General features: G+C 35.8%; 1 long non-coding RNA gene across 1 annotated transcript; it reads left to right on the forward strand.

Moving 5' to 3' along the window:
• Positions 1–418: 418 nt before the first annotated feature.
• LOC141705847 (uncharacterized) lies at positions 419–4,856 on the forward strand. Its single transcript, XR_012568504.1, has 4 exons — positions 419–596; positions 682–749; positions 1,509–1,553; positions 4,690–4,856. It is a non-coding gene; the product is annotated as an uncharacterized LOC141705847 (long non-coding RNA).
• Positions 4,857–27,451: the final 22,595 nt, after the last annotated feature.

Here is a 27,451-nt window from a genome sequence, read left to right on the forward strand (position 1 = left end):
AATCCACCAGATACCGAAAGAATTAAGTATAAGGTAGCATGATTAAAAGGATTTAAATTCAAGGATTATAAGAGAGGATCATTAAAGGAGTATAAAATATTAAGAAAAGTTTATGGAAGCTCAAGTAACAAGATCCCAGATATGATCCCTCAAACGATTAACGAAAACGAGACTTAACCGAACCGTAAAACAAATAAGCGACCAAGAGACAAGCTTGTTCAAGAAGTTAATGGACTATGACATCATCAGATCACAAGATAATGACAAATGGCTAGCTAGTGATGTGAGCAAGATGATGTATGCAAAGGAGGAAGATATTTGTTCAAGATTGATTCTCATCCACATGTTTTTAACACCTAAATTACCTATGTTAATTTGCAACCAAGCAATTCATTTCATTTTCCAAGACAAACAAGAAGTATTTTCATTTCTTCATTTCTTCATTTCTTTCCATGCTCTCGGCTAAAACAAGAGAAGCAACTTCAAACTGCTATATCTCCTTCAATACTCACTCAAATATTATGTTCTATAGCTCTTTGGAAAGGTATTTAGATGGCCTACAACTCATGTTCACAAGTCTCATCCAAATAAGCATGGTAAGACCCTCATTTTTACAGTTCTTTCAATCGGACTTTTAGAAACTTCAAAACCTAACTTTATATTTTCTTGATTGTTTGTGAGGTCCAAGCTTGTATAAGGATTAATCAAGGTTTTAAGGCTTCCTAGCAACTTTTCCCTCACAAATAAAGGTATAAAACTTCTGGACCTTTAAGTAATAAGTTTGTTTGCTTGAATTTTGGGATGGTTTGGATGGGTGAGTAGTTTTTAGAATGATTAAGTTTGAATTGAACTTTGATTGTTAAGTAGATTAGTTGATTATGGAGATGGTATAATATTGAATTGGATTGAGGATCTTGAACTTTTTTTGGCTAAGATCAGTAGCCTAGGTTTGAATCTTGAAGTTGTGGATGGATTGTAGTTGGAAGGGATTGATTTGGAGTGGTAAAAATATTGGTAATCGCTAAGTTCTAGCCGTCATTATGCCTGATTTTCCTTAACTATTTCTGTGCTTAACTTTAGGACCCTTGAACTCACTGTAAGATTCTGACCTTTGCCATGTTTAGATAGTTCATGTTACGAGCTTCGTTTTGATATGTCGTTCTCCTAAATCCGAGTTACGAGCGATGAGAAATGACCGTTTTAAGTAACGGCGTTTCGCGAGCGAACCCTGAAACCTCAAGTAACTTTAAGACCATAATTGAGACCCTTAAATGATTAATTGAAACACGAAACAATTATGTAAGGTGGATGAGGCAGTTGGTAAAGTACTCGCGAAAGAGTCGCCTTAAAATTTTTAATGGTTAATTTTATAAAAATGGTGGAGCCGAGGGAACTCGAGTGACTTATGTAAATCGTTAAGCGCAAAAGTGAACGTCAGGGTCTAAGTGGATAAAGTCTAGTTTCTTAAGCGACCGTGGTTTAATTCCGGCTTATGTTGTTGTTAATAGGTTACTGGACCCACTCTAAGCTTAAGTCTACCCCGGAACACTCAGGCAAGTTTTCTACCCATTATACTGTTGTTGTGATGTAAATATATATATGCATTATCTTGAGATAAGTGCATGGTTGTTATTAGCAATTCTTGCGATATATTGAAGCATGATATATATATATATGTGCATGCCTGTTTTAGAATCTTGATATCCTGTTATCGATTCAATTGTTATAAACTGCATAATACATATGCTAGAGATAGGCATTATTTGCTTATACCCTTAATATAGGGGACCCAAAGGTTAACATTTTTCTAAACCGGGAGGCGATGTTCCCGAGTATATTATAAATAAATATATATATATATATAGTTTTCAAAACTATTAATCGAATAATATTTATTCGATAGTTTTATATTATAAGTGAATATTAGTTTGAATATTCATTTCAGGAATTAAATAATATTCTTTATTTTCTTAAAGAATAATGCTTCGTTATTCGCCGAGTATTCGAGAAATGATTGATAGCGTCAATCATTCTTACCTAAAATATTTTCAATAAGTTATTTTCAAAACTTTGACTTCATGTTCTTTGATAAAAGCTATTCATTATTGGAATATTATTTATAGCATAATATTAAGATATTCTTTGATTATCTTGGAATTGATTTATTCTATCAAATCATCCTTATTCCAAACACTTTCAAAAATATTTTCGAGTCTTCAAAATGATTTTAAAGGCTAGAGCGGATCCCAAAACTCGTTTTCAAATTTAAGATCTTCCTTTCGAAGGGGATTTAAACACTCGCTTAAAAATCTGAGGGATCCGGCTCTGTGGTGTATTTTTGGCGCAACGAAGTTGCTAATTTGATAAAAGAGTTTGATTACTTGCCCAACATTCGGGAAGTAAGCCCAATCGAAATGTGTCGGCATAAGCAACATGGGCTCAGTGGGAGTCCATCAAGGTGTAAGTGGCTGAGTGGCAGTCCATCAAAGCGTAAGTGGCTGAGTGGCAGTCCAGCATAAGGTCCTAATGCGGTCAGGGTGATGACCAGTGGGGAATTCATCCATCTACTAGTAGAAAAGGTGATTTAATTGGTATCTTTGCCTGATTAGCAAGATATCAGGTTTATGCCAAGGTTTTCTTCTTTCCAAATTCATTGGATATTACAACTCTGTTTATACTTTTCGTGACAGAGGTTTTCAAGGAGTGTGTGAGATATATATATACAGGTATATATATATCAGGACTTAATGAAGTATCTCGTAACTTCATTTCTTTCAAATGATATTTCAAAGATTGAATCTATTCAAGTCTTATCTTGTAGTCTCATCTATGTGATGAACTTTTGAAATAGTTCAAGTAGTATTCGGAAAAGATATAAGTATATTGGAGTATCTTGTAACTTCATCTTTTCAACTTATATCTAGTTAATGATATCTTATGCATGACAAATATTTTTAGAAAAATGTTGAGACAAGGTTAGATATATGAGATCACCTTGCAACGATATTTTTATACAGTTATAAACTGGAACTCTGTGTATATTATGCATGGAAGGGGATTTCAAAGATTTTGAAAAGTATATATATACTGAATATTTTGCGACTTCGACGCGTTAAGATATCAAACTTGGTTCTTGTTTGCTTGACCAAGACTTTCGTGAGTACTATGAGATTGCTCATATATTGTTAATTATTATACATGTTATGAGTACTATAGTATCTAGCTGTATACAACTAGAGAATATATATAAGATTAAATTATGGTGGCCATAATTTACACTGATTTTTAAAATAGTGGCCTAATTTTCAAATTCTCAAAACAATGGCCAACTTTTCATTTCGCTTTTCATAAAAATGGTCGTCGTCAACTATTGTTAAGTATCCACTGTTAAGTAATATATTTAAAGCATAAATTACATAATGATGGTTGTACTTTACACTTACTTTCAAAATAATGGCTACAAACCCGTGCGGGCTCAGCCCGGAGCGGACAATATCACACTAATGTGGAGTTAGGCATGCTTAGCAAGCCCAACACGATAACCCTTCTATAAGAAATGTAGGTAGTGGGCAAGGTAGCGCCACTGCAAAAAACACAGTAATCAATAAATGAGTCCTCTTTACGTTAGCTGGAAACGATTATTTCTTAGCTGATTTTCCACTAACGGCATAGAACTCGACTTTTCGGTTTAAACCAGAATTAATTTCATTAGAAAGAATTATTAAAAATTAGGTGCAATTAGGCTTCACATAATCTGCTTCTGCCATGTGTATAATTAGCAAAATTAGTTGATCTCTATTGGCAACTAATAGAATCAGGGACAAAAAAGAAGTACCATTATCTAAAGGGGAGTCGATGTGGAAGAAGAGGATATGATCTCCATCAGCTCCCTCAATATATATCGTAGAGATCATCCAACTAAAACCAGCACCATATCTTTTTGTCATTCGTCGTATTATGTAGGCTTGGCAAGTATAATATTCTCGGCATTTTGAGATGCATGTATTCTTTAAAAAGCAAAAAGAATGTGAGAAAATATTTGAGATGAAAACTCATCTTTAAGAACCATGCATCTTTTTCTTATATAAATATATGTATCCCAACTTTAAACAATTACATATCAGTGATGTAAGAATATACCTTGAATCGGTAAATACCCCGCAACGTGGTACCTAATGGGGGTTCGGGGACAACGTACCCGACCTTTACATTATTTTATATTATATGCTAGGATTATTTTTTTTAGCCTATTTTTCTGGGTTTTTCTATAACCGCCTATAGAGTATTATATAAACTCTCTAGGGGATAACCTAAACATATGTTGTAATCTGTATCCTCAAGATCAATATAACTTTTCTTTTCTGTCTATTCTCTATTTTAATTTTTATGTTTATTATAATCTTTCTTGCTTCCATTTTAACAAACTGGTATGAGAGCGTGGTTCTATTTCGAAGGTTTGAATTTTGGTTCGGGGAGAAATATGTATGGGATGTCTGGTGGTATTAAAGTGAAGGTCGACAAATTTTTTTTGGAGAAATAGTTTCGGTCTATAGAAAATTAAGATGCGTACCTTGTTAAAGCAACAGGGGCATTGGGCGCTGTTAAACACAAAATCAGTTGCTTCTGGAAGTGCTGAGATACCCAGTCTCAAAAAAAATGCACACTTAACAATTCTGTTATGCCTTGCAGATGATATTATTACTGAAATCACAGAGGAGGATACCGCGTCTGGTTTATGGTTGAAACTTGAAAGTCTCTACATGCCAAAGTCTTTAACAAATAAGTTGCTTCTGAAGCAACGTTTGTTTAGTCTGTGAATGTAGGAAGATATGCCTCTTCGAGATCAGTTAGATCTGTTAAACACAATTTTATTGAAATTTATAATATTGATGTTAAAGTTGAAGATGTGAATGTTGCTTTAATTCTGTTAGTTTCTTTACCATTATCATATGAGAATTTTGTGCAATCGTTTATTGTTGGTAAAGATACTATATCCCTATAGGAGGTTATATCTTCTCTTCATTCTAGAGAACTGCACCATAAGTGGCTGGTACAGATGCATATAATCAGGCTATCGGGTTAGTGCCATTGGGAGTATCGGACATGGAAAGTCGGGAAAGTATAACTCAAAGAAACCAGCTCCTAAGGGTTCGAAATCTAATGAAATCCAATCCCCTAAAACAAAAATAATGTGAAGACCATAGCATATTGCACTATATATGTGTATTCAAATTTTGAAACAAAATGACTTTATCTGCATGCATAAGCATAACACATTAAAAATTTCTAAAAAATCCATTAAATTAACTAAATAAATTCACAATTTAACGATTAAAATAAGAAAAAAACTTCCTTAATTATAATTTCAATATCAAGTTTTTTGTTAATGCCTTTATTAAATATGACTTAGTTAAACCCTTAAACTCAAATAACCGTGACTTAACATGATGATTAGTATGCCTTGCAGAAAAGAAGATGCAATTAATTATTATTTTTTTATAATAATTATTATATTCGATTTACAACGAATTTCTAACAGAATGGTAACGAAAATGTTGACAAACTTCTACCAGCCTTTTTTGTTGGTAAATTTCCAAAGAAATTGTTGTTGGTAGTTCTTCTGGTTGGTCAAACCTTCTTATGTTAGCAATTTGTTGGTAAGTTGTCACTAATGTAGAAACGAAAAGTAATTCTGTCAGGAAAGTTTTCCAAACAACGTTTTTAACATCACATTTTCTTGGTTTAAAATTCCGTCAGGATTAGGATTTGCCAAGGGAATATCTTGTTTGCCAACAAAAAATTCTGTCACTAAATTTGAATTTTCTTGTAGTGTTAACATAACTCATTTTGGCTTCGTCCCTCAACACATTTTGCTCCCCATGACAATCTCACCTAGTATACCATTGCAAGATACCAAACCGATACAAATAAAGTTTCACGTTACTAGGAATCAAATAGTATTGATTCCCACAATCTTTGCATGGACATCTTATACGACCATTGTCTTTTTATTTAAGGTGTTCTATAGATAATTTAATGAAACTAGCAACACCATCTTTGTATTCTTCCATTAAGTATTTTACCTCATTAAATTGATCACGACTAATCCAACTACGATCAGATGCCAGCTATAAATATATACAGATTGATTGATATTAGGATATAATACTAGTTAACAAATTCAAAAAAGAAAAGACAAATAATTAAAAATTTATAGTAATTACACTAATTAAAATTAAAAATAATCAATAAAAAATTTACATGACAAAATAATGACGAGAACGATAAAAATTATACTTACTTTAAAATTTAAGATGATTCCATAGAGGAAAAATGGACAAAATTGAGGAACTAATGAGCAAAAATGATAAAATGAGGTGAATTTGCGGCTAACGGAAATGGAAAGGGAAGAAGCAACGGGGTTTTTAAAGTTTTCGGTTAAATTTGACCGCATAAAGTCGTAAAACTATACGGCTAAATATAATCGAAGGGCGTTGAACTTCAAAAGGCTAAATACGAACGAAAAACGTTAAAAATAAAAAGGGTAAATATGTTAGGGCATTGTTGATTCTTAAAGGCTAGATATGATGGAAGTGCGTTGAAGAATTAAATACCCCCGAATGCAATATTCTATTAAATTCGAACGAATTAAGCTACATTGAGTTAAATTCGACCGACCTCCATTGTATAACTTTAAATACAACTAGATTCTTTCGAATTTTTCTTGTAGAATTTAATAAATGTTTAAATCTTTATAAAATAAAAGTTTGAAATTTAATTTTTTTGTACACCGTCCAAACTTATCATAATAAATACATCTGTGAGGTTGGATTACTTAAAAATTATAAGCTCTAACCCTAAACAAAATCGATACCCCTAAACCTTAAATTAACAACCACTAAAATACATCTCAATGTATTTTGATTTTTTTCCAAAATAATGTATCATGATATAATTGTGACAATGTTATAAGTTTTTTTAGTTTGTATTTTATGAAAAAATTATATTAAGTGCAATAGGTATTCCTCGTAAAACAGGACAAAATTTCTAGGTCTCAAAATATTTTTTTTAAATTAATTTGACAAATAGCCAATTTATAATTTATAGAATTTAAAAGATAAAAATTTCTCTTAACACATAATCACTTTTGAAAATTATATTTTTTTTCAAATGACTTAAATTTTGTTCTTCCCCCAAATATAATTTTTTTTAAAACGCTCTTTAACATTTAACCTTTTTTTAAAAAATAACAAGGTAATTACAGTTGCTAGCAGTCGTATTTATAAATACAACCCAATGTAATTGCATTCAGTTTAAATAAAAAATTCATGCATTGTAAACAAAAAATTCAAAAAACCCGAATATTTGCCCGCGATTTCTAAAATTTATTTACGGCCGATATCGGTCGTCTTTAATTCTAAAACTAAATTTTTGGCGGGATTTTTTCAGCTATTTTTCCTCTATAGTTAAATACAACCGATTTGGTTTGATGGTTGTTGTTGTGTATTTTTAGAAGTTCGTTCACGGGGAAGGACTGTTCTCAATAACAATTCCAAATACTTTATCCCTCACAATTCATAAGTGTTGAAAAAAAATTATGACGTGTGATTATTAACTAAATTAATTTAATAAATAAATAAAAATTATATAATATATATAAGAGAAAACAATCCAAGAATTAGGGTTATTCAATGGCTATCGTCAATGTCTAATTTGTGTCTCTTGTTTTGTTAAAAACAATCCTTCTTATATTTATAAAATTCTCTCCCAAGGTAAATTATAGTGCCTACACCTATCTCTTGAATGCCACTCCCATGAGCAAACAAAGTACAAACATAGAATACTAATAACCAAGGATTATCAGTTTCATAATTCGCATATCAATCTCCCGATCTAATACTTAAACTGTGTTTATCATATCATATACTAGAATTACAACTTTTCTCCGATTAGTTATAATTCCTAAAGGTACAAATAAATTTTCGTGACTCCCATAATTGTGTTAAGCCCTTATTGATAAATTAGCAATCACAAGAGAATTACAATGCAACTAAACAAACACACCAAATCAAAGAATACTGTCCAACTCTTGAATAAAGGGATTAGCTACTCATGATATAATAATGCAAACATATATTAATACCACAAACCATGAGCATAAGAGTTAAAGCACAAATAATTTAAAAGTTTATTTAAAATTCGGACGAATCTGTTTGCCTCTTCTCCCAATCTTCCTCGCAAAGTATTTCTCTCCTTTTTCCCTCTAGAGACGACTATATAAATATTCAACTATACGTTATAGTTGTCCTTATACTATATGTAAAAACCTAATATAATAAAGAGTTTTAATATTTTTCCCAAAATAAATTGGATTCTAATATAAAAATTTTAGAACGGCTTCCAGACCTGATTCTGGGCAGCTCTAATTAAGATCATGATGTTGGACCACTAGTAAACTGTAGACAATTCTGTTAGACTTGCATGGGCTGTAAGATCGCCCAAATTTGATGTCTACAACTCAAGTTAAGGCCCAGACAGTGGTGTGTGCTCCTACAACCCAATAAATCCGAATTTCCTTCTGATTTGTGTCCAAATAGGCCCGATTCCATCAAAAGTTGGGAATTTTTTATTTCCTGTCATAAAATATTTATACTCTAACTAATAATATCCAGTGAATGATATAATATAATAAATATAAGAATAAAATTCTTTAATGTATATATATTTGTTAGGTATGAAGTGCAATCAAATTTGTTTGTGCTACAAATCCGTGTTCTTGAAAATAAGAACTCAGCTACTTCTCTTGAGAGAATATAAGATTTCTAGATCTGTTTTTGTTACTTCTAAACAAAGGACTCGTGACATGTTTTCTAGAACAACATGCACATCTTACAAAGATTACACTAAGATGGACTAACATATATTCTAAATTCTATTTGTCTATTTCCACTTTTAGTGCAGCAAATCTTCATACAATCTAATAGGCCTATGACCCTCCTTTGTCCAGTTCATATTGGCCCTTGATCTTGCATTCTTCAAGATGCATTTGTAAAATTTCCAATTCAATGATAGAATTGTTTGTTGACTGATAATCTTGGATATTCAAGTTGTCTGTACTTTGAATTTTGAAACTGTTATCGAGATCTATTTTACTATACAGAGAAGTCACATATCGATATGTAGAATGACTTATCGATGTCTCTACTTCTCTATAAGTATTATGAATTAACGAGATCTCCATTTCTCCACAAGTAGAATGACTTGACGATATCTCTAGTTCTCTATATAGGTTTTTGACTTGTCAATATCTCCAGTTCTCTACAAGTAAATTTTGACTTATTGATATCTCTATTTCTCTACAAGTAGATTTTGACTTGTCCTATCTCTAGTTCTTTACATGGACTTTTTGACTTGTCGATGTCTTGAATTATCTACAGGCAGATTGACTAATCGATATCTCTTTGGACTTCTCGACAAGTCATTTATGACTTCTCGACATACATCTCTATACTTCTTGATCTATGACTTGTCGATATGTGACTTAGAACATTTTTCCAAGAAGAACATTAGTCAAATCCAAGCTTCTACACTTCTCTCTAAGGTATAACCATAATTGATCTTCTTTCAGAATTTTTTCCTTAGCTTGATTGTTGTTCATAGAAAAATTCTCCAGTCTAATCTCCTAACATTTTTACAGACTCGAGAAATACATATATAAAATACAATAAGATTATCATACAACTGATTTTTAGGATTTTCAGAGTGACTTCATCTTTTTATGTACATGCATGTCTTGCACAACAATCTCCCCCAATTTTAGAGAAAATTACTTGTCACAAATTCATGCCTGCTAACAAGACTAACCCCAAGCTAAAATGAAAATAAAATACTGACAGATTGATAACATACATGCTTTATACATTCTTGCAGTTACATTCAGAATTGAATTTACAGAATCATCTAAATTTCTCATACCCTGGTTGTTCTCTAATCAAATCCTTGAGTTTGACAAGGCACTCAAGTTCTTCAATTATTTCAGTCCCTCTTAGAGCTTACACCAGTTTGAGCCATTCATTTAGTGAGTAATTGTCGAGATATTTTATCATGTACCTTGATAATTTATGAGTCTTGCCATTCAGAAACACACCATCAGGAGAAACTCTACTCAACCCTTTAGCTTTTAGCTCATTTGACATTTGCTTAAACATTTCAATTTCCTTAGCATACTTCATATCATTTGCTTCCATCTCAACCTTCTCCCTTGCATGCCTTCCATCTCTTTCTTATAACCTTCCGGCTAATTCAACCTTCCTCATTCTGGTAAATGCATCATTTCCATTCATCAAGCTAACTACTCTTTCAAGCTGTACTGTTGAGTAATTTTTAATTACTTCTTTGTTAAGTAAGTTGAATGTGCCATATTTATAGTAGATTTTCACCTCTCCCGAAGTTTTTACACATACTTTGACTATGTCTTCAGCTAATTGATTTTTGTAGTCATTATTTGATATCTCTTCCGAGATTGGTAAAAATCCTCTTGATTGAAACAGTTCCACAGAGCACCAGTTTCAGCTTTTATTTGCTTTGGTTTTTTTCCAGTAGACTGGAAGTAAATTTTGGTTGGAGGTTTGAATGATAGAGGTATTTACAGTTTCTTCAGAAAGATTTGGTTAGCTTGAATAGGTATTTTGAGTAGGGAGTTGGTTGTGGTAGAAGTATTTAAGCTTTTGAGGTTTGGATATTTTGAGTTTGTGTTTGGCTGTGAGTTTGAGTTGAGGGACTTTCAATGCACCCATATTAGCTCCCAAAGACACACTTGTCTGCATTTGAAAATATTTTTGGGAGTCTATCAGGGATTTGATGTCTTGTTGTTGACTTTGGACCAGAGTTGTTAGTTGAGAGACTTGAGATGTGAGGGGTGCATTAGATGCCTGAAGTTCATTTAATTGACTTTGAAGAGCTTTAATTTGATGAGATGAAGAGGTGGAAGAAATAGTTGTAGATGCTATAAAGGTAGCTGTTCCAAAAGTGTCTTGTACCACTCTTTTAATTTCCTCTATCATCAAGGCTGAAGGCTCATATCTAGCCTTGTGAAGTTGATCCAATTTGACCTTGGTGTCATTTTTGTTGGAGATTTTTTGTTGGATCATATTATGAAGAGAAATAAATGAGTCACTGAGCTTCTTAATGTTTTCTTCTACAGGCGAGAGATTCATAGTAGCAAGTTTATCAGAAAACTTGATGAAATTGGTTTTGATTTCCTTAAGAGTAGGCATGAGTTCATCAATTATCTGATTAACCGGTTTCTTGATTTCACTTTGATGATCATCCAGAGTCTGTTCTAGAGCTTTGCCAATAAAATTGAAATCTTTTAGTTGAGCCTTGTAGACCTCTGTAATGGCATCATAGACCTCATATGGTGTGAGTACTTTTGCATTGCTGCTCAGAATAATGATGTACTTCTCTCTAAACCTTGAAAGTGTTTTTTCATGTTAATTGTGAATGTCTTGGAGAGCCAAGCATTTTCCATCTTGTTCAGATTCATCCATTATTTTAGCATGTTGATCCTCAACTTCCTCTCTGTAGTTTAGCATAATAGCTTGATAGTCTTGATTAGACATATATGAGGTGAGCAGTTGTTGTGCTATATGGGCAAACCCTTCAATCTGATCCATAAACATAACATCTACAGTCTGTGGTTAAGTTTGGGTATCTTGAATCCATTGAGCCATGAGATGTGCAGGAGGCTGAGTAGAAGTGAAGGGTAGGTTTGTGTCTAGTTGGCTTGTGGTTAAGGTGGATGGGATGGCGTGTAGTGTGGTACCTGTGACTTGAGTCACAGTTGAACTCATAGTTAAAACTGTGATTTTGATAGTGTGTTGTTCACTTGGTAAGTGAAACTGAATTTAAACTGGAAGGGAGTTGACCAGATTACTGTCATGTACCATGGGCTCAAACCTTTATTCTTCTTGCGAATAACCGGCACTTGAATGTGTTGTGTACTTACCTTCCCAATAGCTGGATCATTGACAATTGGACTCCTACCTTTAATTATCAAGGAAATTTCACCTAAAGTTTTGAGAGGATTTATTTCTTCAAGAGAAAGCTCCAACTAAATTGGAGAGGATTTGAGTAGCTCTCCCTCAAGAATACTACCCTCAAACCTTGCAGTCTGTGAAGATTGTTGTGCACATGAAGGTGCATTTGAAACTGTAACCACAGGGTCTTCAGTAAAAACTGGTGAAACCCATATGTTTGTGATGTGTCATCAAGGTCTACCTTAGCATGTAGCCTCTCACCATCCAAAGGGAGGTTCTGAGTGGTGATCATAGTCTCAAGAACTGTGTCACTTGATTTTGGAAAAACTTGAGAGGTGGATTCAAACTCTTCATTATATGAAGAAGAAATTTTGGAGATGAGATTTGTGACGTTAGCATTAAGTGTTGGAAACTCCCCGTGAGTAAAAGAAGGAGTTTCAAAAGATGTGCTCTCACACAAGTATGTGTCATCCAAATTACTTCTTTTACATATTGAGAGTGCTCAAGAGATTGTGCAGACTCATTACAGATTGCACTTGAGAGAGTACGTGTTTCAATAGTGACATCTTGTTGAGAAGATGTCACTAGAGTCTGTTTAATATTCAATTTTGATTTTAAAAAATTCATTAAAATCTAATGGTATTCAAAATTTCATGGATTTTTTTATATTTTATAAAATGGTAGATTTTGATAAATTTGTTAGTGTATTTTATTTTTTTCAGAAATCTTAGCAAAATCCAATAGATTTTGATGGATTTGTAGAAATCACTACTCAAATTGGTAAGACTCTACGAGATTTATGTTAGTCCCTAAAAATGCAACAAGAATTACAGAAGGGGGGTTGAATGGAATTCTTGAAACTTTTTCACAAAGATATAAAATGTTCTATCTTAATAATATATAACTGTGTGAATTGATTTGCAAACTGCGGAATACCAACTTGGAATGAATCAATACACAAGTAATTAAAAACACAAGTCTTTAAAAACTTTCTGGTGGATTTGAATGTATCCACCAGAGATATATATTATACCAAGAGAATTCTGTGTAGCAATTAGCTCACAGCTGCTTACAAATTTTAACAACTAAGAATACAGAGAAATGCTAAGAATTACAGCTTACAAATGTTTCTCCTTTTGTTGCTTAGTTTTTTTTCTATTTGCTACTTCTTGGTTTATATATCACCAAGATTACAAAGTAATAAGACAAGATAATAAAACAAACACTATCAAGTCTAATACTATGCTACTTCATTACTCTTTTCCAGCATCTTTGAATATCTTCATAATAGCATGGAAATGGCAATGCTTCTTTGTTCTCTAAAACCCAGTTGAATAGGCTACCACATTCCATTTGCATACACTCGACGCATGTGACTGTGTTGTCACTGTCAACAAATGTTTGAATTCTTTATCCGTCGGGTTCATGATCATCCGTCGAGTTCATGACCATCCATCAGGTTGTCTTTTTGATCATCCGTCGAATGGCATTGTTGTTTATCCGTCGGGTAGCAATCTGGCACTTGACTTCATTTTATTTATGCAGAATTACAAGACATCATCTATGTACAATTAATCAACCTATTCTACATATCTAGTTAAAGTCAACATGACTTGAGTACTACTTACAGAATCTAAATAATGTGTATGCAGAAATGTGCTACAAACTTATTGTTACATAAGCTACTCACTCGATGGATAATAAATCATCATCCGTCGGGACTATATTGAGTCATCCGTCGGGACTATAATCCTTATCCGTCGAGTGCTACATTTTTCACTTAGTAAAATCCACTAAGGTGTTTTGTTAATGAAATCATCAAGTTCACAACATATTCACAACAATCTTCCCCAATTTATGTCTACTGGAATTGTAGCCATAAATTAAGAGAGACTTGATGATAACAAAACACCCTAAAAATACAACTTTAAAAGAAAGTAGATAATACTGTAAAGTGCTTCAATTAACAAAATATACAAAGTTTTGCTCACAGTCATTTTCAAGGTGCTCCTCTAGCCTGAGCAGATTTATCTAATTCCTTGAAGGTCTGGATCTCTTTCCAAGCTTTCTGTTGTTTTCTTCTATATGATTTTGGAGCTGTCTGTGGAATTCCAGTTCATCAGATTCTCAGAGATTTAGCTTTTCTTACATCTCCAAAAGAGTCTCATTGCTCGAGATGCTCAATTGGTCTTCTAATCTGAATAATCTTCTAACTTCTTTGTCATCCATGAACTCCATCAGCCAGTAGGGCCTTAGATGCACTTTTCTCCCCATGTAAGGAATAATTAGAGTCTTTGGGAGTGCATCTTTAGCTCTAATACTCCTCAGTTCTTCAATCTTCTTTAGAATCAGTCTTCTTGAATTTACATTGAATCCAAAGTTCTTCTTGAAAGATGAATAAACCTTTATCAGTACAGTTTGGCTTTCTTGAAGGATCCTGTGAAGTGGCCATTGAATCTCGTTTCCTCCCTTGTACTTGAAAACTAACCTTTCAGGTAGATTTCTGTATGCATCAATCCCTCTCACTTCTTCTAGTTCATCTAGATAGAGATTTAAATCAGAAAATTCCTTGATGTCACACAGGTACATGTAATCTCCCTTGTTGACTTTAGATTGAGCTTTGACTAGAGATTTGGATTTGAGAGGTGACAACTTCACTTTCTTGACTGCTCTTGACTTTGTTCTCTTTGGCTTGTTAAGGATTGGCAAATTGAAGTCAGGAATTGGTAGGCTCTCCCAGTCTATTGGTTCATCCTTAGGCACAATAGGTTCACCATGAATGTTCCTGTAAGGATCCACCACCTTGATGTCTTTAAATACCACATAGGGTTTTGATGCTTGAGTTGTAGTTGGAGTGGATTTCTTGGGAAACTGATCCTCCAATTCCTTACCAACAAAGTTCAATTTCCTTTTGGTTCTTTTGGCCAATTCCTTGTATCACTGAGATTTCTTCTGTTGTGGTTCAACTTGCTTCTTTGGATCTTGAGATTCAGTGATTTCAGATGGCTGAACAGGAATTCGTTGTGTTGGTTTCACAGCTTGTAGCTTGGCCAAGATAGCATCTTGCTCTTTCTTTTATTTAGCTTTTTTGGCATCTAGAATAGCTTGCTTCTTTTCATGCTTCAATCTTGCCTTTTCTTCTCTCTTTTCTTGAGAAAATTAAGGATGTTCAGCCACCACACAAATTTCTTTCCCATTTCTGAAAACTTTAGCAATTCTCCTTTTTAAGTCTGAATCTGCTGGATCCTTGTAGAGGGCAATTGATCTTGATAGAAGCTTCTTCTCATCAGTCTTAGGTGTCTCATACACTGTATCCAAAGGGTTCTTTAATGATGATTTTGGATAGTTCACCCTTGCCTTCAAAATTATTTCAGCCTTTGGAGATTTGATGCAGGATGGCTGTCCTCTTTCCAGATATTTCATGCTCATTTCATTCACAGAAATCTGCTTGACTTGAGAGTGATGAACAGCTGACTTTTCTGGCTCCTTTACTAGCCCAAACTTCTTTTGTATATCCTCATCAATTTTCTCCCAGTTGATTGGCTTCAACTGCTCATTTTCAGCTGCTCTTATGTTGGCTGCTGCTTCATTGATCAGATCAATACTGTCTGTTACTGGTGGCTTGGTGAAAGTAATTGTAGGCACAATTACTTTACTGATTTGAATGTTAAGTTGTTTCTCCCCCTCACTTGGTCCTTTCTCCCCCTTTTTGTTATCATCAAGTTGAATAGAGGAGGAGGTTTGTACAGCCACCAGTTTCTGAAGCAAGTCTGTCTGTTGAGCTTGATGCAGATGAATGGTTGTTAGGGATGCTTCCATAGCTGTCATCCTTGTATCCAAGACATCTATCTTGGTGGCAAGATCAGAATTTTTCCCGAGTTGTCTCTTGATGTCAAGCATTGTAGCTTCTGGAAGCTTAGAGTCCATCTTGTCAGAAATAGCCCTTTTCATCTCATCAATATCACCCTTGATGGTGTTGACATCTCTAGCATGTTGGAAGCCTTGAATCTGTTGTAGTTGCAGAGAAGCAAGATGTGTTTGAAGGAGCTTCTTGGTGTTGGTATTTGTAGTGGTTTGAAGAGCAGAATTTGTCTGATTTATGAGTTGGATCAGGGTTTTCTTGAAGTAGTGTTCATCACAATGTTTGGAAAATGCCCATGATGGCATGCCTGATCTTGAACTGGAACCTACTTCTCCCCTATGTCTAATGGCTCTTCTTCACTATCTCCACCCTCATCTCCAAAGAAATTTGTTGAACCAACAGTCTCATAATCAACATCACCAGCTGTAGAGGGCAAAGCTGTGATGACATCCTTAGCTCTTAGCATTGACTGAGTGGTATGCACCAAATTGAGCATCCTTTCTATGTTGTCATTGCCATGTTCAGCTAGAAGTTGATAAGCTGGAACATGGTGAGTAAATGCCTCAACATCAAGGGAGGTGGAATCTATAACAGCTTGTGGTTGTAAAGATAGTCCCTCCCTGTCTGCATCCTGGACATTCATTAACTCACTAGTAGTGACATCCATCCTTATAGCTCCTGTACCTGCATTTCTCTCTTGTTCTCTCTTTTGTTGCATCAGGGTCTCACCCTGGCTCCCCACCCTCACACCCTCACCTTCACCATCTAAGGTGGGACTCCTCTCACTCACTTTTGCCAATCCTGAAGAAATGGATTGCATATTTTCACTCTTTTCCTCTCCTTTTTCCTGGAAGCAACCCAGACTCTCACTCATAACACTATCTTCCCTCAATCCTAAGAGTGACTGTACAACCACTAATTCTTCTGCACTAGAGATAATAGATGAAATTTGAAGTTGTGTAGAGACACCCGACGGATGAGCAATATCCATCGGGTTAGCAGTTTGACTATCCGACGGATAAATGCTGTTAAGCTTATCCGTCGGGATACAATCACTACTCGACGGATGAGTAATATCCATCGAGAGAGTAGAAATGAATGAACTTGGAATTGAAACTATTGTGGACTCTGTGCTGATTGATGAGATTTTGGGCACAGATGTTTCAACAGTTCCTGAAAGAATTGGTAAGTGATCCAACAAATCATCCAAAAGATGATGCTCACTTGTACTAGATTTTGGCTTCCCCAATAAAGTTAAAGAAAGGGAATCATGAATTGATGTGTTGATCATATCCACATCCAGAGAGTTTGTGGGAGAATTTGGTGTTTGAGGTGCTTCTATAACTAATGATTTTGGTTGTGACTCCACATTTATTGGAGCCGCATCAAGCTGAATTTGAGAAGGTGCAGTGACTGTGTCTTTAGCACCAGTTTGCACAATGTGTGAACCCTGTGCATCCCCAAAGGTTTTGGATTTCTTCTTTCTAGCATAAGTTTGGGGTGAGCTAGTGTCCCTTACCCTTTTGACCCGTGCTCTTGGTTGAGAGCTTTGGTCAATAGTCACATCCTTTTGGGAGGATGCAACTAGAAATGAGCTTTTGTCCTTATTAATCACTGCAGTTTGTTGGGAAGTTGCAGTGTGGCTAGGCTGGAAGCCACTCAACTCTCCATCCTTATCCTTAGGGTTTCTTTTATGTTCACCATGTCCCTCACCTACCTTTCCCACCTTCACACTCCCCTCTTTGGTTTTGGTGGATTTTGCAACTGGCATCTTTTGAGAGATACCAGAGGGGGCTTTCTTTGACTTGGATTTAGAAATTTTGGATTTAGCAGCTTGGGTAGGCAACTATTGGGTCATTGACACAGTTTTCATAGCTACACTTGATTGCAAAGAAATTTGTGAGGTTGGAATAGTAGAGACAGATGAACTTACCTCACTTGCCTGAGGTGCTTCCATTACAGGGAAGTAGAAGAGTGGCACATCTCTATGATGATTTGCCCTGTTCAAATCTGCAATAATTCTTCTCTCTTGAACCCAACAATCTAATTTGTTGTTTGGGTTTTCAAGCACAATTTCCTCAGAGAGGTGGTTAGCTAACATCATGAAAAATCTAGCATAATAAACATTTTTACCCCTCTTATTTAACTCTCCTAATTTAAATCCCAACTCAAACAAAACAAGATCACTAAAATTAAAGAACTTATCTGTAACTAGCATGTAAAGCATGTTATGCATGGAAATATTGACAAGATCAAAGTTACCGATTTTACCAGAAAAGACCTTGGTCACTACATCACACATGAAACTCCACTCCTTCCTAAGACCCAATCTCCTAATGTCACTTAACTTAGAAGTAGAGAGTGCATAGTTCATGGAATTAAGCATATTAACTATATCAGTTTCTATATGTGGTGAGGTCACAGTATTATCAGGAATCTTGAAACATACTTTGATAACATCACTATTAATACAGAATTCCTTACCTTTAATGGTGAGTGTGATGGTCTTATATGTCGAGTTGTATGAAGCAATAGTCCACATCTCTTCAACAACCTCACAGAAGATGGTGGGTGATTCTAGCATTGCATAGCTGAGTTTGTAGTTCTTCACAAAATCCATCATTTTATGGTAGTCGCTCGAATGTTGAATCCCCTTGTTTACTAGAGCCGTGAGGTTGTTCTTCTCATAGATGTATCCAGTTTGTGACATGATCTTGACTACTGGTGCCATTGTTAGAGAGTGGAAATTGCAGAGATAGATATGCTAATTGCTTTTGAGAAAGAGAGAATTTAGAGCAGATAATTTGAGAATGATAAAAGAAAAGCAATGGAAATAAAATAAGCTTTTATACTATCTCAAAAATAACTGTCAAAAATAATAAAGTAAAATAAAGTAACCAATGAAAATTGCCTAAAATAGCCGTTTAAAAATAAACTGTAAAAATTCCATCAATTATCCGTCGTGTTATGCTTACAAACTGTAAGTATACTCGATGGATAATATTCAGGAAATTAACGGCTAAGAGTAAGACAATTCGACGGATGAGGATAAACTGTTATACGTCGAGTTATAAAATATTCCAGAAAAAAAATAATAATTTTTATTTACAAACAATATTCCGACGGATGATCAAACTCGATGGATAAAGATCATCCGTCGAGATGTAAATTTTGACTTAGCCAAAATTCCATCTTAGACTGAAAAATCAAATAAATTTCTGGATGCACTCACTTACCAACCTTGAGAAGGTGGATTCATCCAGTGGCTTGGTAAAAATATCTGCAAGTTGTTTCACTTGGAACAAAATGTAGTTCCACAGTACCATTCATTACATGTTCCCTTATGAAATGGTACTGTATATCTATGTACTTTGTTCTTGAATGTTGCACTGGATTTTCAGTTATGGCAATTGCACTTGTGTTATCACAGAAAATGGGAATTCTTTCCACTTGCAGACCATAGTCTAGCAATTGGTTTTTCATCCACAAAATCTGTGCACAGCAACTGCCAGCAGCAATATATTCAGCTGCAGCTGTGGAAGTAGAAACTGAATTTTGCTTTTTACTGAACCAGGACACAAGCTTGTTTCCAAGAAATTGACAGGTTCCTGTTGTACTTTTTCTATCAATTCTACAACCTGTATAATCTGCATCTGAATAACAGTTAGATCAAAACCAGAATCTCTAGGGTGCCAAATGCCAAGTTTTGGTGTTCCCTTGAGATATCTGAAAATTCTCTTGATAACTACTAAGTGAGATTCTCTAGGATCAGCCTGAAATCTAGCACACAAACATGTAGCAAATATTATATCTGGCCTACTAGTTGTTAAGTATAGAAGTGAGCCAACCATGCCCCTATAGCTTGAAATATCCACAGACTTTTCAGTAGTTTTTAATTCAAGCTTAGTTGTAGTGGCCATGGGAGTTTTTGCAGATGTGCAATCCATTAGTTCAAACTTCTTTAAAAGATCATAAATGTATTTAGTTTGACTAATGAATATTCCATCACTAACTTGCTTAACTTGCAAACCAAGAAAGTAAGTTAGTTCTCCCATCATACTCATTTCATACTTACTCTGCATCAATTTGGCAAACTTTTTGCAAAGTTTTTCATTTGTAGAGCCAAAAATAATGTCATCTACATAAATTTGAACAAGTATACTGAAGCCATTAACATTTCTAAAGAATAAAGTTTTATCTACAGTACCTCTTGTGAAGTGATTTTCCAAAAGGAACTTTGATAAAGTGTCATACCAGGCTCTAGGTGCTTGCTTCAGTCCATAAAGTGCTTTCAAAAGATAGTAGACATATTCTGAAAAATTTGGATCTTCGAAACCAGGAGGCTGACTGACATAGACTTACTCCTCCAAATCTCCATTCAGAAAGGCACTTTTGACATCCATTTGATAGACCTTTAAATTGGCATGGGCTGCATAGGCTAAGAAGATTCTGATGGCTTCAAGTCTTGCAACAGTAGCAAATGTTTCATCAAAATCTATTCCTTCTTGTTGACAATAGCCCTTAGCAACCAATCTAGCTTTGTTCCTGACTACTATGCCATTTTCATCCATCTTGTTTCTGAATACCCATTTGGTGTCAATTGGATTCTTTACTCTAGGCTTGGGCACCAGCTTTCATACCTTATTCCTCTCAAATTGGTTTAGCTCCTCCTACATAGCTAAAATCCAATCAGTATCCAACAAAGCTTCTTCTACCTTCTTTGGTTCTTCCCTGGAAAGAAAGATGTTGTATAGACATTCTTCTTGAGTTGCTCTTCTTGTTTGAACTTTAGAAGATACATCACCAATGATGAGCTCGAAGGGGTGATCTTTTGTCCATTTTCTTTGTTGAGGTAGATTAGCTCTAGATGAAGAGGCCTCATTGTTGTCTTGATGTGTGATTGAGTTTTGATTGTTAGAAACTCCCCATGAGTTAATGGATCTTTAATTTGAGAAAGGGGAGCTTTCTGTAAGTGATCTATCCTGACTCCCAGCTCCTTTTGATAACCCGACGGATGGTGAATCTTGAGTACCGACGGATGAAGCCGGTTGCCTCCCGACGGATAAGGCAGATTATCTCGCGATGGATGAAGCATTATACAACTCGACAGATGTTGAATTTTGTGCTTCATTGGTAGTAGATTTTTCTGCATTATCCTTTGATACTGTTTCTTGAGCACTTTTATCACTAACCATCTCCACATTGTCAAATTTGAGACTCTCATGGTAATCTCCATCTTGCAGTCCTTCAATCTTTTTATCATCAAACACAATATGTATTGATTCCACAACAATGTTGGTTCTTAGATTGTAGACTCTATATGCTTTACCAACAGCATATCCAACAAAAATTCCTTCATCTGCTTTAGCATTTGATTTCTCAAGATATAATATTTGCAGCCAAAGACATGAAGAAAATTTAGAGTTGGCTTCTTGTTCTTGAACAATTGATAGGGAGTCATGTATTTTGCTTGATAAATTAGAGAAATGTTCTGAGTGTACCATGCAGTATTTACAGCTTCATCCAGAAATATATTGGTAACTTAGACTCTTCAAGCATTGTCCTTGCAGCTTCAATAAGTGTTATGTTCTTCCTTTCTACTACTCCATTCTGTTATGAAGTTCTTACTGCTGAAAACTCATGTAAGATCCCATTTTCTTCACAAAATGCTCTCATGACAGAATTCTTGAACTCAGTTCCATTGTCACTCCTAATTCTTATTACTTTGAAATCAGGATGATTATTGACTTGCCTTATGTGATTGATGATGATTTCACTAGCCTCATCTTTAGACTTTAGGAAATATGTCCAAGAGAACTTTGTGAAATCATATACAATTACTAGGCAAAATCTTTTCCTTGAAATGGATAACACATTGACTGGTCCAAACAAATCCATGTGTAGCAGTTGTAAAGGTTCTTCAATTGTTGAATCAAGCTTCTTCCTGAATGATGCTTTGATATGCTTTCCTTTTTGGCAGGCATCACACAATCCATCCTTAGAAAACTCCACTTGAGGAATGCCTCTTACCAGTTCTTTCTTTACTAGTTCATTCATGGTCTTGAAGTTTAGATGGGATAGCTTATGTGCCATAGCCAACTTTCATCCTGACTTGCTTTGCTGAGAAGACAAGTAACAAATTCTGCATTTGATGAGTTGAAGTCATCTAGGTACACATTTCCTTTTCTCACGCCAGTGAGAACCACTTAGTTGCTCCTATTTTTAGTCACAACACAGGCTTCTGAGTTGAAGGTTACTGAATTACCTTTATCATAAAGCTGGCTGATACTCAACATATTATGCTTGAGACCATCCACTAAGGCAACCTCCTCAATGATGACATTGTCTTTTGAAATTAAGCCATATCCCACAGTATAACCCTTGCTGTCATCTCCAAAAGTAATAATAGGGCCAGCTCTCTCCTTGAACTCTGTGAGCAGGGTAGAATCACCAGTCATGTGTCTTGAACAACCACTATCCAAGTACCATAGATTCTTTCTGTTTCCATGCACACATCAAAATCAAATCAAGTTGATTTTGGTACCCAAGTTTCCTTAGGTCCTTCCTTGTTAGCTTTCTTTTTCTGTTTCTTAGGTTTGATCTCATTTGACTTGGGGATATCAGACTCATCCTTAGTCATTTGAGTTGAACCTTTGAAACCATTTATTACAGCAGAATTATCATGCATATTTTGATTAACAGAGAATGGAATGCTATTAGTAAACATGTTATTCCAGTAAGGCATGCTAAATGGCATTTGTGGCAAACTAAATGCAGTATAATAAGGATTAGGTGCAAATGGCATATTAGCAAACTGTGCATTCATATTCTGTGTAGACATAGCATCCATAGGCATAGGAGGCATGGCATTCATGTTGGGAAAGTGAGGTAGCACATATATGGAAATAGGCATGGCAGATTTGCAATTAACAGACAAATGATTTATACTACCACACTTGATACAGATTTTTCTAAGAGCATATTTATCAGGTGTGTAGTTATTGTGTTTATTAATCCCTACTTTACCATTTTTATTATTTTTCTTTTTAGCCTCTGTTTTAACCTCAATCTTTTCAAGTATGTCACTCAATTGCTTGACAGTCATATGACCAACATTAGCCTTCTTCTCCTTCTTTACTTGACTAGATTCTCCTGGAACAAAATTCTTGGAAACTGATCCATATTTCTCATTTAACTTAACAAGCTTGGCTTTACTCACAGGCTTGCTCACAGTCGACGGATGAGGATTTATATCACTCGACGGATAACCCTTTTTGTTATCCGACGGATGACCCTCATCATCCGTCGAGTCTACATCTGTTAGCAAACCTTCCACCAAATTGGATTCCAGCTTCTCTTTGTTCTTCTTCCAGGATGTATCACCAAAGGACTCAATCCCTTGAACTTTGGTGATTTGAGCATGAACATCTCTAGATGTTTTCCATGCCTTAATCACCTCCTGTTCTCGTTCAAGCTGCTTCTTCAAGATCTCTTCTTTCTTCAAGGACACAGTTAATTCATCCTTAGCAATTTTGCACTCAATTCTTAATTTTTCAAATTCAATGAATTGAGACTCTAGCACATTATTCCTCTCACTTAAAAACAAATTGTTTTCTTTGATTTTAGCATTTTCCTTAGTAAGAGACTTAAGTGTAAAACGCAAATGATATAATTCTGTAGACATGTCATTTATAGCATCATTACACTCAGTTTAGACAAATGTGCAAGGTTAGTGGTGATTACCCGATTACTTAAAGAGCTTGTCTCTGTTTCATCAGACTTGGCCATTAGGGCTAGATTGACATAGCTGACATCCTCATCCTCATCCAGACCATCTGCTGCCCGGTCATTTTCCTGTGTAATGAAAGCCCTTTCCTTTTGTTTGAGCAACTCAAAGTATTTCTGTTTATAATCCACAGGCTCAAACTTCTTTTTGTTGGAATCTGACTTTCTACACTCACTGGCAAAGTGCCCTGCCAAGCCACATTTGAAATACTTGAATTTTGATTTATCCACCATGTTTTTATTTGGCTTAGCTACTCCAAAGTTCTTTTTGAACTTGAGCTTGGCAAATCTTTTGGAAAGAAATGCTAGGTGTTCATCAATATCTTCCATGTCATCTTGGCTCAAAGAATCTTTATTTTCTGCTATCAGCCCCTTGCCCTTATTTTCACAGACCTTTGAAGTTGATTCAACAGCTTCCATCTTCATCTCTTTCTCTCTCTCTAACTCGACAACTAGTGCAATGGACCCTCCTTTCTTCTTTTCTCTCTCCATCCTCTCATCTTGCTCTATTTCAAGCTCATAAGTCTTCAGGATTCCATACAGTCTCTCCAAAGTAAACTCCTTATAATCTTGAGAGTTTCTCAATGAGACTGTCATTGGTTTCCATTCCTTTGGAAGAGATCTGAGGAACTTCAGATTGAAGTCTTTTGTCTGATGGACCCTTCCATGCAACTTCAGAGCATTTAGTAATTTTTGAAACCTACTAAAAATGTCAATGAGAGACTCATTTTCTTCATTATGAAAATGCTCATATTGCTGAATCAGTAGCTGCATCTTATTTTCTTTAACTTGCTCAGTGCCATCACATATAATCTGTATAGTATCCCAAACATTCTTGGCAGTTTTGCAGTTGATGATGTTGTCAAACATGTCACCATCAACTTCATTGAACAGGATATCCATGGCCTTTTTATCTTTCCTGACTTGTTCAATATCAGGATCAGACCATTCATGTCTTGGCTTGGAGGCAAATGGCTCATTTCCAGTTGCAGCTCTCATTGGAACATGAGGGCCATTTTCTATGCAATCTACATAGGCCTCATCTTGAGAAAGTAAATGAAGATGCATCTTTACCTTCCAATGATGGTAATTATCTTTGTCCAAAAAAGGAATCTTGACTTCAACATCCTTCTTGTTCATCTTGCTGTTTTGTTGTGATCTTTAAACTCTCTATTTGTTAAGAGCTTGCTCTGATACCAATTGTTAGTCCCTAACAATGCAACAAGAATTAGAGAAGGGGGGTTGAATGGAATTCTTGAAACTTTTTCACAAAGATATAAAATGTTCTATCTTAATAATATATAATTGTGTGAATTGATTTGCAAACTGCGGAATACTAACTTGGAATGAATCAATACACAAGTAATTAAAAACACAAGTCTTTAAAAACTTTCTGGTGGATTTGAATGTATCCACCAGAGATATATATTATATCAAGAGAACTCTGTGTAGCAATTAGCTCACAGCTGCTTACAAATTTTAACAACTAAGAATATAGAGAAATGCTAAGAATACAGCTTACAAATGTTTCTCTTTTTGTTGCTTAGTTTTTTTTTCTATTTGCTACTTCTTGGTTTATATATCACCAAGATTACAAAGTAATAAGACAAGTTAATAAAATAAAAACTATCAAGTCTAATACTATGCTACTTCATTACTCTTTTCCAGCATATTTGAATATCTTCATAATAGTATGGAAATGGCAATGCTTCTTTGTTCTCTAAAACCCAGTTGAATAGGCTACCACATTCCATTTGCATACACTCGACGCATGTGACTGTGTTGTCACTATCAACAGATGTTTGAATTCTTTATCTGTCGGGTTCATGATCATCCGTCGAGTTCATGATCATCCGTCGGGTTGTCTTGTTGATAATCCGTCGAATGGCATTGTTGTTTCCGTCGGGTAGCAATCTGGCACTTGACTTCATTTCATTTATACAGAATTACAAGACATCATCTATGTACAATTAATCAACCTATTCTGCATATCTAGTTAAAGTCAACATGACTTGTGTATTACTTACAGAATCTAAACAATGTGTATGCAGAAATGTGCTACAGACTTATTGTTACACAAGCTACTCTCTCGATGGATAATAAATCATCATCCGTCGGGACTATATTAAGTCATTCGTCGGGACTATAATCCTTATCCGTCGAGTGCTACATTTTTCACTTAGTAAAATCTACTAAGGTGTTTTGTTAATGAAATCATCAAGTTCACAACATATTCACAACAATTTATTCAATAACTCCGCTAAAATCTGCATAGAATTAAAATCAACCAAAATCAGGAACAATCATCATTCAAATCAATAAATTATTATAAATTCTCAAAAATCTAAATTGAATACACCCCTAAAATTATGCATGAGATCAAAGATGATTTTCGAGCGTGAATAGCATCTACAACGTGGATTTCTAGAGTTCAGTTGATAAGCCTCTTGTATACTCTTGGATAGCCTAATTCCTCTTCTTTTCTGAGATGTTTTGATCATGTTTAGTGATAGCCCATAACAATTCAGGCCCAAGTGAAGAGGCCCAGGGCCCAAATACAAGATCCCAGGACACGTGGCGGCATCACCACCGTCCAGGTTCTCGAGATCCAGAACATTCCTACGGTCCGGATCTGACAGTACTCTGACGGATTCAGCGTTGACCATGAGGAGCCCAGGACACGTGGCAACATCACCACCGTCCAGGTACCCGGGATCCAAGACGTTCCTAAGGTCCGGATATGATAGTACTCTGACGCATCCCAGGCGTCCAGATGCCCTACAGTCCAAAAGGCCAACCTACGGTCCAGATGAAAAGGGACAAACCCCTAAACCCTAGTAGGAGGCCTATAAAAGGTAGAACGGAAGGAAGGTTACAGGTTACAATCTTACATACTCTCTCTCACATATACCTACATGCATACACGTACTCCCCATAAATATATTCGCATAATCCCAACTTTGCCCTTTTTCTCCTTAAAATTCCTTTCTCATTCTCACGCCGGAGGTACCGCGGGGACGCTACCCCCCCCCCCGGTTCTGTTTTGTAGGTTCCCACCCTACAGCTACACCGCACGCCGCCGCCGTCGCAGTCCAAAAGAAGTTTGAGTCCGGGCCCAGCAAGGAAAAGGCCCCGGGATAATCTGGGATTATCATTGGCGCTAGAAGGAGGGGTCGAACCTCCGACCAGTGGTGCTCGTATCCGCAACCCCACCGCCCAGAAACTTGAAACACCATCTCCCAGTAAGAACGCTACTACCCATCCTTTAGATCTGTTTCTATGAGTTTTATTATTGTGAGTTCATAGCACTTTTAAATAACCATGACTACGAGAAAAAGCAAAGCAGCAGTTTCGGCCTCCTTCCTTGCGCCTCCTCCCCAACCCAGGGATGGAGACATGGAAGGTCTGGACGAAGGGCTCCCCATAACCCAAACTCCCTCTCAAAATCTCCAACCAAGACATCAGAGAATTGTTATTGAAAGAGCTGCCCACAAACACACAGGGGTTCCCACCAATCCCTGGGGAAGCATGACCCCGCAACAGATACAGGCGGCCATGGACTTGTGGAAGGAAAAGCAGGACGCCGGGCCTGTGACCCGCCCAGGGGATCAGCGAGAGCGGTCCGGAGAATCTCGGGGATCCGTCTTCGACCGGATTGCGAAGAACTTCAAAAGGCCACCAGAGGATGCCAGAGATGAAATAAAAAGAGCCGCCCTCCGTGAGAGAATCCGAAAAGAAGAAGAGGCTAAAGCCCAGGAATCTATAG

The sequence above is a fragment of the Apium graveolens genome, chromosome 2 (assembly GCF_009905375.1).
Source record: "Apium graveolens cultivar Ventura chromosome 2, ASM990537v1, whole genome shotgun sequence".
Taxonomy (NCBI): Eukaryota; Viridiplantae; Streptophyta; class Magnoliopsida; order Apiales; family Apiaceae; genus Apium; species Apium graveolens.